The sequence below is a fragment of the Saccopteryx bilineata genome, chromosome 12 (assembly GCF_036850765.1).
Source record: "Saccopteryx bilineata isolate mSacBil1 chromosome 12, mSacBil1_pri_phased_curated, whole genome shotgun sequence".
Classification (NCBI taxonomy): domain Eukaryota; kingdom Metazoa; phylum Chordata; class Mammalia; order Chiroptera; family Emballonuridae; genus Saccopteryx; species Saccopteryx bilineata.
The window spans coordinates 29,889,882-29,901,755 of NC_089501.1; positions in this window are offsets into that span (position 1 = coordinate 29,889,882).

The window sequence follows — 11,874 nt, forward strand, 5'->3', positions numbered from 1 at the left end:
ATTTTTATAAGACTAAAACAAAACCATTTAGAGAGTTTTTTATGAAAGTAAAGTTACTCACTTCAAATGACTGTTCTTTATTCAGAGATTATGTTCTTCCAACTACATTTTGGTATTAAAATATTCTTCACAAAACATGAATGGTGGTGATAATCACAGTAGCTTAAAAAGAAATTCTCTTGGGAGGATTTGAGATCTTGCTCCGAACATATGTTGTCAGTTTGGTTCAAATAAACTCTTAAAAAAATTCTCCATATATTGCATACATTGACAACTACCATATTTTCCCATATATAAGACTCACCCTTTCCTGAAAAATTTGGGGTCTACAAACTGGATGCATCTTATACAGTGGTTGTAGATTTTTAGACCTGCATTTCCCACTTTTTCGCGCTTCTTTTTGCGCTCATTGTTTTGCACTTGTTACTGGTATGTTACAGTAGGTTATGTTTTGTCATGTTCTGCCCAGAAATGGCTCAGAGAAGATTTTCATACAGTGCTGAAAAGTTCAAGTAAAAAGTGATCCAGTTTGCAAAAGTGAATGGAGATTGTGTTGCTGACCATAAGTTTGGTACTCCTCCAACTGTGAAATCAATCTGAGACTGGCTATAGGAAGAAGAAACCCTACTGAAAATGCCACAGCAGAAGAGGGCCATGAGAGGTAAGTCAGAAAAATGACCTGATTTAATCTTTTTTTGTTGTTCTTTTTGTTTTGTTTTGTTTTTTTATTTTATTTTTATTTTTTATTCATTTTAGAAAGGAGAGAGAGAGAGAGAAGGGGAGAGGAGCAGGAAGCATCAACTCCCATATGTGCCTTGACCAGGCAAGCCCAGGGTTTCGAACCGGCGACCTCAGCATTTCTAGGTCGACGCTTTATCCACTGCGCCACCACAGGTCAGGCCAAAAAAATGACCTGATTTAGAGAAGGAATTGAAGATATGGATTGAAGAGCAAAGGACAGTTGGAATTCCTGTGTCCACAAAGATAGTTCAGCATGAGACAAGAAGACTTGCTGATGAAAAAGAAGTAACTGATTTCAAAGGAGGACACAATTGGTGCTTCAGGTTTATGAAACGGGATGGACTAAGCATGTGTACATGCACCAGACTTGCCCAAAAGATGCCTGAAAGCTATGAGCAGAAGATCCTTAAATTTCATCGTTTTGTCATTCAGTGTCAGAAGACACATCAATTTGAGTTGGGACAGACTGGAAATATGGACAAAGTCCCCCTTCAATTTGACATTCCAAGTAACAGAACTGTTGATAAGAAGGGGATGAAAACTGTACCTGTGAACTTGTAACTGTAATTTGTGAAGATAAGTAGATATGAAAAGAGCCATCATACAGTTGTTCTAGTTTATGCTGACAGAACCAAGCTGCCTCCTATGCTGATTTTCAAATACAAAACAATGTCAAAAGAAGACATTTCCTCGAGGAGTGATTGTCCACATTGATGACAAGGCTTGGATGGATCAGGATGGGATAGAGATCTGGTTTGAGAAAGTTTGGATAAGAAGACCAGGTGGGATCTTACACAAACTTGTCCTATTGATGCTTGACCAGGTCAGGGCACACATAACAAAAAACACAAAGAAGATTGCTGCAGAGCAAAAAACAAAACTTGCCATCATACCTGGAGGCTTGACATCCCAGCTCCAACCACTTGATGTCAGCATTAACAAACCCTTCAAAGCTGCCATGAGAGACGAATGGAACCAATGGATGAAGTCTTTTGGGGATAATTTGACACCAGCAGAAAGAGTAAAGAAACCAACTATAGGAAAAGTTTGTACTTAGGTGAAAAGATCTTGGGGTAATATCAACATTGAGATTATTGTCAAGTCATTTTAGAAGTGTGGCATTTCAAATGCCATAGATAGAACTGAGGATGAGGCAATATATGGAAACAGTGATTCATCATCAGATACTGATGAGAACAAGCTAGTGGATGGGAGTTTTGACAGTGATGAAGAGTTGTATAAATTTTATGATGAATAAAACTTGAGTTCAATAACTTTATGTAATACCTTTTTTTTTTCTTCAAATTTCGGGCCCCAAAATTAAGGTGTGTCTTATACATGGGAAATATGGTAGGTCTTGGTTTTGCCAGCACTCACAGCTACCAATCACAGCTAAGTTTGATCCTTTTCTGTTGCATAAGAATCGTTTCACAGAACATTAACACCAGACAAGGTCATCTGTGACCATGACTGTGACAGACTAGGCATAAATAAATGTACTCTGCATTCATGACTAACCGCAGACAAAAAAACATAAATGTTTCCCAAATTAGAAAAATGACCGAACATCCACTTAGCCTGGCTAGTAGTTGTGGCTGCTGTTTCTTTACAAATGACAGCTTCAGCTTTGTTCTAGTCCCTTTTTCTAGATAAGATTTGATAAGAAACCTGTTATGGATTGAATTGTGCCCTCCCATTCCTATATTGAAGTCATAGGTCCTAAAACCTCAGCATGTGACCTTACTTGAAAATGTGTTGTTGCATATAGAAATAGTTAAATTGAGATGGGGTCATGCTGAAGGAAGGCGAGGCTCCTGTTCCAATGTGACTGCTATCCTTAGAGAGAGGAGAAATCGGGATACAGACACAACTACATAAGGAGGATGCCATGTGAAGATTAGTGTTATGTTGGCACAAACCAAGGAACTATCTAGAAGCCAGGAAAGAGATCTAAATAGAGTCTTCCCTAGAGCCTTCAGAGGGAGCATGGCCCTACTGATATCTTGATCTTGAACTTTCAGCCTCCAGAACTGTGAGAAAATAAATTTGTATCGTTGAAACCACTCAGTTTGTAGTATTTTGCTATGATAACCCTAAAAAACTGATAACTATTGATAGAATAACTTTTTTTTTGTAACAGCATCAAGTCCAAAACTGTACTTTATTGAACTTTCATAAAAATCACATAACAGAAGCTCAACTCCTATGTCTTTTCTGGCATTCTCTTACCACAGTTCTCCATGGTGTGTGTTCTCTCTCACTGCAACATGTCAAGAAAACCAACTTTATTTAATTGCACGTGTGTTCCTGGTGGCCTCTGGATAAAGGGCATTGACACAACCCAGAAAAAAATTCTTTTTCCCAAATTGTGTATAATTATTTCTTATTTCAACTGCTTGGATGATTTTCAAGAAACCCTTAAGTTCAGCCTGACCTGTGGTGGCGCAGTGGATAAAGCGTCGACCTGGAAATGCTGAGGTCGCCGGTTCAAAACCCTGGGCTTGCCTGGTCAAGGCACATATGGGAGTTGATGCTTCCAGCTCCTCCCCCCTTCTCTCTCTCTCTCTCTCTCTCTGTCTCTCCCTCTCCTCTCTAAAATGAATAAATAAAAAAATAAATAAACACTTGCTCTTTATTATATATATAAAAAAAAGAAACCCTTAAGTTCATATCATGAATGTTTGTTCCCTGCTGCCTTCTCTATATTGTAAGACACCTAATTATCACTGGTTGAATTTTATACACTATCAAGTCACTTTCTTATTATTTCAAATGTAAATTTTTAATCATATCTGCATTTTTAAGTTCATTTAAAATATTGCACTATCTTCTTACTTTCATTGCCTTAGCGTACATTAAAAATAATTCAGCCTTTTCTCTATAACTTTCTGATTTTATTTCATGTTGGGCATTTTATTTCACATTTCAAATCCTATTGAAAGTTTCAATTTTTCATTTAGGTTCTATAATAAATAAATAATTTTTAGACGTTTCTTTTTTTGTTTCTTGTCTTTAGTATTATCTGTTTTCTACTTGTTCTATAATATATTTTCAGAAGCTCCATGCTTTTGTTTGTGTAGATTACAGGCTTGCTAAAAATATTCACTTTTACGAAGGAATATAGTCAATCAAGTCCAGCCTAGATCAGCCAATCCTTAGCTGATTCACAGATCCATGAAAATAAGTATTTACTGTTGTATGTCACTAAGATTTTGTGGTTGCTTGCTATGCGTTAACAGATAATGAATATACCTTGCTTCCTTGCTCTCTCATTTCTTTGCCTGTGTAGTCATCGTCCCATGATCTAGATCCAGGATTTGCAAAGTGGGGTGGATGGATGCCCTGGCTTCACTTTCTGACAGTTGAATGCTCTTTACATTTTCTCTTTAGATCTGTAACTGTTTAATAGGCTGCCTCTAGCCCAAGTTCTAGCAGCTAGCAAGTTGCATTCATCTAGCTTTCTTCTGTGAAGTCATGGGATTTTATTCTACTCCTTCTATCAGTTTTCTGACATTGATCACAAAGAGAATTTGGAAAGCGGTTCCCTTCAGAGATGGCACTCTCTGTTTGTAACACTTTAGTTATGGAAATGACACGTCCCCAGACCCAGTGCCTTTCCTCCTTCTTGTCCAGCTGTCTCCAGTTGCAGTCCCTGAATGGATATAAAACAAAAGGGTACTATTAGGAACATGGACATGGGGGACAGAGGTCATGAGAACCCTAGAATGATTAACTTTAAAATAGATACTATCGGCTAAAGAGAAATTAATTCTAGTTAAAATAAGATATTTCTTGTCTAAACTTGTTCAGGACTAATACCTCGGCCGGCATTAACAACAGGTAATTCCACATAAATTAGTTCTTGAACCCTAAAAGAAAGCTGCTTAGGAATGTTTCCTTTCATTTTGGCACAGTGACTTCCTGAACGATTAAGTATTTCTGGCAATGTTGACATGAATTTATTACAAAATTTTTGCTACTATTAATGGAAAACAGGTTGAGCAATGCAATCAAGTACCTTGATAAAATTAGGCAAGTAAATATTTACATTACATAAGACAAATGATTTAAATAATTTTCTATAAAATGATCTTATTTATCTTACTTTATGGTGTTTCACCTCTGAATCTGCAATATAATGAAAAATTTTAAATTTAATTAACTTCTAGTTTTTAAATTCTATGATTTTATAATTCTTCAGTCATGGGCAATATATGTTTTGCTTCTCTTTTCAAGTAAATAAAAATAAAAATGAATGTTTTAAGTATTAGAATTGACATATACAGAAACATAATTTCTATTTTCATGTATGTAGTGTTTCTGTCATTGAGTGAATCCAACCAGGGTTCTCCAGAAATCTTGTGAAATCTCCAGTTTTCTAGAATTTTTCTTTGCTCCTAATCTAAATTTAATGTTTAAAGGTTAGAGAGAAATTATCATAGAATAAATCTACAGCGTCACTACGTAAACAAAAACAACATCTTCTTTGAAAAAGCCTGTGACTTCAGCACCAGTGGGACCATTTCCGGTGTGCCGGCCAGACTCTTCCGAGCCAACATTGCCATCTATTGGTAATGTTACTACAGTATCTTACAAAGTGAGATTTTGGTTGATAAATGGTGAAGTGTTTATTTTTCCTTCTGCTTTGGTCTATTTTATAAATTTTATTCAAATTGGCATGGGTGGAAGGAGAAGGTTTCTTCTACTTCCTGACAAAATTTCACAATTTGGTGTTGTGACTAAAAATACTGGTTTTCCTTGTTGTGCTGTTTCCAACTTGTATGAATTTGGCGAGGGATTTATAGCTTTCTGCATCTTTACTCTATCATCCATAAAATGGACAAATTCAGAACAGCGCCTGACATATTCTGTGTTCAATTAACATTAGCTATTATTATTACTTTCTTCTTAAGGCAAACCTGAATAAAAACTTCTTGATTATTTTCCAAGTATATCCCTAATTTCTAAGATACTTCTCATGTGGTTTGTTCAAATAGCCCTACAAAAGCAGAACATAATGAAAAATCTAAAATTTTCTAAAGTTTTATTTTCATCACTTAAAATTAACCAATGTTGGCCCTGGCCGGTTGGCTCAGTGGTAGAGCGTCGCCTGGCGTGCAGAAGTCCCAGGTTCGATTCCTGGCCAGGGCACACAGGAGAGGCACCCATCTGCTTCTCCACCCCTCCCCCTCTCCTTCCTCTCTGTCTCTCTCTTCCCCTCCTGCAGCCGAGGCTCCATTGGAGCAAAGATGGCCCGGGCGCTGGGGATGGCTCCTTGGCCTCTGCCCCAGGTGCTAGAGTGGCTTTGGTCGCAACAGAGCGACGCCCCGGAGGGGCAGAGCATCACCCCCTGGTGGGCAGAGCGGTCGCCGGTGGGGGGCGTGCCAAGTGGATCCCGGTCCGGCGCATGCGGGAGTCTGTCTGACGGTCTCTCCCCGTTTCCAGCTTCAGAAAAAATACAAAAAATAAAAAATTGACCAATGTCTTAAATAGACTTAATTGAGAGTTATTTCAGGTTGTAACCTTTTTAAAAATAAGCAACGCTAGTTTTATTTTGAATTTTTACATTTTTTAATAAATCCTTTTTATTTATGGTGACAAAATAAGAAAAAGATAACTATGAACAAATAAAAAAATAAGTATGGCTTTTGGAAATGCAGCGTGTACTTACTAAGAACAGCTTCTAGAATAGAGCAGACAATCAGCTCAGCTTTCCATGCGCTCTAGATCAGAAATTCACTGAGGGGTTTGGTAACATCCCCAATCTGGCTTCTTTTCCCCCTTCAACCAACTTGTCCCCTTCCTTCACTTTAAGATTTGTCCTGTAGCTTCATACCCTTTCCGGTGTGAATTTGCTTCTCCTTCCTCAGCTCCTGCCAAATCTTCTCTTCATTCATTCTTGATCAATATCAATGAAAATCCAGGAGTTCAGTAGGCCCCTCAGAGTCCTCCTTGGAAGCTCTTGGGGAGGAGGGTTGAAGACACTGTCATCATAATATCTGTGACCGAGTCTCATACATATTTTATAAGTGACAATTAACACACAGTGCTGTGAAGTAATAACCCATGCTCATCATCAGAAAGGGAATGAAACTGCTACCAGGTGTTTCTGCCTCAGTCTTCGAGGGTCCAATTCTCAGGTCATTTGGCTTCCTTATTGTGTCTTTTTCTGAATCTTACTCTTATTAAATCTGAATGGTCACTTTTCTCGCATCAAGACTTTTATACTAATTGCAGAGAACCCTGGCCCACAACCAAGTCTGACGTTTGGATCGCTGCAGCCTCCTGTCCTGCCCCAACTCAGCTCCGCTCCCTCCCTGTCCTCGTCAATGACACTACACTCATCTGTCATCTCATTGCTCAGGTCCAAAGTGGTACAGACACCTTTTCTTTCTTTTTGTGTCTCACATCTCAAATTCAGTCCATAAACAACTCATCATCCCTACCTTCAAAATACATCCCTAATCTGACCGTGTTTAAGTAGGTCGTGGCCTTTCTCTATAATAGCTCTTCAATGTCCCCCCTCATATTTAGGAAACAATTTAAACTCCTCACCCTGGCCTCCAGGCGCTATGGAAATTGGCAGAGATGACGTCACTCATTTCTTTCCCTCTCTCACATCGTGCCTGGGCCTCACCAGCCTTCTAGCACTTCCTGAACATTCTGAGTTTATCACCCCTCAGAGCCTTTGTAGTTGATGTTTTACCCACCTGAATACTCTCTCTCCAGGTGGTGCAATGGTATGCTGGCTCACACCATTCACACCACTGCTCAGATGTGACTTCCACAGCCAGGCCTCCCACACACGTGCGAGTTACCTCATCCTGTTACTTGCATCCCTGAACCAGCTCCATGTTAATTTGGAGCATGTATTCCTCCCTGGTATTATCTGTTTATTTGTTGGTAGTATGTCTCTGTTCTAACATGTATACTTCTGCAAGGCAGGTCTTTCTGTCACCATTGTTATACCCCCAGCACTGACCATATAGGAGGAATTTTTTTTAATTTGTTGAATTTATGTAAGAATGATTATATAATTAAAATCTGAGGGTCTCTATTGACTATTTCACAGACATTATATTTAGTTATTAAAAGTAAAAATTACTTACCACTTAGAGAATTTACCAAACACCAGATCTTACACTAAGCACTTCACGCATGTTGTCTTATTTAATCCTCACAGTAAATGCTAAAAGAATCCTATGTGTTTCTTCAACTGCCTGATAATGTTGGTTATCTATCAATTTTTATAAATTAAAAAATTTGCTGATTAATATTGATAAATAGCACAGTCTCAGACACTTTGTAGATATGTTTTGTTGTTGTTTTATTATTCAATGAGAAGAGGGGAGGCAGAGACAGACTCCCAATGTGCCCTGAACAGGATCTACCCAGCAAGCCCACTAGAAGGCGATGATCTGCCCATCTGGGGCATTGCTCCACTGCAACTCAGAGCCATTGTTTAGTGCCTAAGGCAGAGGCCATGGAGCCATTCTTAGTGCCTGGGGCCAACTAACTTGCTCCAATCAAGCCATGGCTGCAGGAGGGAGAGAAAGAGAGAGAGAGAGAGAGAGAGAGAAGCAAGAGGGGAGGTGAAGGAGCAGATGGATGCTTCTCCTGTGTGCTCTGGGCCAATTCTACTACTATATGGGTGATGGACAGGCTGAGCAGACATCCAGAAACCCTTTATGATGTCTTGTGGATAGTAAGCAGGTGGGCTGAAGCCCTCACAGTTGCCCAAGAAAGACTTCTCTGTAATCTATTATTAGATGAAGCTATCTTCACTTTTATTTTCACTGAGCTTGTGATAGAGTCGGAAGTTAACTTGGGTTCCATCCACAACTCTTAGCTGCCATGCGAGCTCTATGAAGCAGGCACCCACTTATCTTAGAAAGCTGCTTTTGGCCTGATCAGGAGGTGGCGCAGTGGATAAAGTGTCTGACTGGGATGCACAGGACCCAGGTTCGAAACCCCGAGGTCGCCAGTTTGATCGTGGGCTTATCTGGTTTGAGCAAGGCTCTCCAGCTTGAGCCTGAGGTCACTGGTTTGAGCAAGGGGTCACTTGGTCTACTGTAGCTCCCCGGTCAAGGCACATGAGAAAGCAATCAATGAGAAACGAAGATGCCGCAATGAAGAATTGATGCTTCTCATCTCTCCCGTCCTGTCTGTCTGTCCCTTTCTGTTTCTCTCTCTGACTCTCTCTGTCTCTGTCACACACACACACACACACACACACAAAAAAAAAAAAAAAACACAAAAAAAAACCAACCAAATGAGAAAAGCAAAAGCTATTCAAAAATTTTTATTGATTGATTTTAGAGAGATAAGAAGAGATAGAGAGAGAAACATTTGCTTGAATTGAACTTTGGGATATTGAGAGGGTGCACTAACCACTTGAGTTACCTGACCAGGGTGCAAAGGCTATTCATTCAGAGCTATGAGGCAGTCGGCTCCTGTCACAGGTGCTGTGGCAGAACATACGGCAGGCAGAGGAGTGGGAAAGCTTTATAACAGAAAAAAAAAAGGGTTTAGATATGCCCTAATTGGGGGTTTTTACAGTGAACTAACTAGAAGGGGGGCATCCTAAGTGATCGGTTGAGGTACCTATTTGGCTTTCTCTGGTTGGTCTTAAGTTAGAAGCAGGGACAAAAATTAGGGAAGCTGTCAGTCTTGGCCATTTGAAGCTGACTTGCTACCGAAGTTAATGTTCAGCCTCCTATACTATTACTAAGAGATAGCAGTCTGACTTCCTCCAACTCTGACCGTTAGCTGACTGGCTTCCTGGGCTAGTGACTGTAGATAAGGGGGTTAGCATCTTGGACAGGTTGCTGCAGGTTTTAGGTCAGAATTCTTTTTTTTTTTTGTATTTTTCTGAAGCTGGAAACGGGGAGAGACAGTCAGACAGACTCCCGCATGCGCCCGACCGGGATCTGCCCCTCCAGGGCGTCGTTCTGCCGCGACCAGAGCCACTCTAGCGCCTGGGGCAGAGGCCAAGGAGCCATCCCCAGCGCCCGGGCCATCTCTGCTCCAATGGAGCCTCGCTGCGGGAGGGGAAGAGAGAGACAGAGAGGAAGGAGGGGGAGGGGTGGAGAAGCAGATGGGCGCTTCTCCTGTGTGCCCTGGCCAGGAATCGAACCTGGGACCTCTGCATGCCAGGCTGACGCTCTACCACTGAGCCAACCAGCCAGGGCCAGAATTCTTTTTTAAAATATGATTTGGCCATTGTCTATGGTATACTCAGTCTCTTGGGGTAGTGGACAAGTGAGAGGAGGAGCCTGCCCCGAGCCAGGTTCTTTCAGGACCTTGTGGCCATACCTAAACCTTCCCAGAGAGTCTGGAATTTGTGAGTTCACCCAGGGCACTATTAGAAAAAATAACTCCAGTCTCTGTAATTGTCTTCTTTCATAGCTGCACCTATTTTAGTTTGTGGCTTCTCTTTATTAAGTGCTTCATCAATAAAAGCTCATCTGAATTTTGTCTTTCAGGAATTTCTAGAAACTTCTGTCCCATTGATGATACCTTTCTTTATCATATTCTTACATTTTTTTTGTCATTTTGATGACATTTTTTGGTAAGGAGAGGAGTTTAATACTATTGCAGAATAACCTATAGTGCTTTTTATATCAGAATAGAAAGACAAAACAGTATTTTCCTGTCCCTATTGCCAATTTTTTGGGGAAAAAAGTCATGGCTCTGATTTCAGGGGATGTGCTCTTTAGCTCTCAACAAACACAGCCCTATTCTTAAGCATTCTTTTTCTCTAGGAATTTCACTGAAGAAACCCCTACCTTATTTTGTTTGTATGAAAGGATTAAGTTGGATTTGGCATGGATATGGACATGAGGGTGGGGATAGAAAAGTGAAGAAAGAGATGGTAATAATTACAAAAAAAATAAAGTCATTCTGTATGTTTTATGTAAATAAAGTTAATTAACATAAAGTCTAAATTTTATTTGCAGTAATGAAGGACTCAAAGTCACTGAAATATAATAATTTATTATAAAATTATCACAGACTTCTGGTCAAGAAGATAGTGTAGGTAAATGTGATGCTTGATTCCTCCCATAACCACATCAAAATTATAACTAAACTACAGAAAAACCATCACTGAGAACCATCTAAAATCTAGCTGAAGGGAAGTCCTACAACTCGGATTTAGAGAAGGAGCCACATGGACACTGGTAGAAGGAGCGGCGATGCGACCAGGCTGGTCCCGCGCCCACGTGTGGCAGTTTAAATTTGGAAGGACTACTCTGGCTGCAGAGGTCCCCTCTGAGGAGCGAGGGGTCTTAGCCTCACACCAGACCTTCCAGCCCTGAGTTCCAGTGCCTGAAAGAGAAGTCCACATAACTTCTGACTGTGAAGACCAGCAGGGATTGTAGCTGAGATGGAGGGCTGCAGGAGTCCCAGGCAGCTCCTCTTAAAGGGCCCACCTGTGGACTTCCCTGGACTCACTCCCTCTGAGCTCCAACCCTGGGGCAGCAGCTTGAAAGGGACAAGAGACATTCTGGGAGGAACTGGAATGTGGGGCACCAAAGTAAGACCAGGAGGGCAGTTTTCTGATAGACAAAAGTGCTGGCTGGGGCCATTGCTCATTTTCTGAGACACTTCCCTTCTCCCCACTCTCACAGAGCCAGCAAAAATGTGCCATATTTGAGCTTTCATCAATCTGGCTCAGACTGTTCACCTTGCCAGATGATTCCCTGAGACCTCACTCCACCCAGCTTTCGGGCCTTCTCAAAACGTTTCCAGTGGCTTTTCCATACAAATACCATGGACTTTCCTAAAACCTTTCAGACAAGCAGGATCTGAGTTCTGTGTACCCTGTGCCTCTTACTAAGTGACCCAGGCCTGGCAGTAGTGGCGGCTGGCCTTGGTTCAGAGCATAGCCTATCCTGTGCACCTCCTAGCCCAGCACAAGTAGCAGCCATCTGCACATCATCTAGCTCATGCCTGGTGGCCCCGGGCAGGGCACAAACAACGGCTGACCTTGCATCTCCCAGGAGGCCTCAGAGCCAGTGCACCCAGTAGACAGCTTTAGACCACATTGGAGTACAACCTTACCACCTTCATAAGCAACACACTCAAGAATTGAACTCAGCATCAAAGCCCCTTTGAAGCAAGTCCTGATCT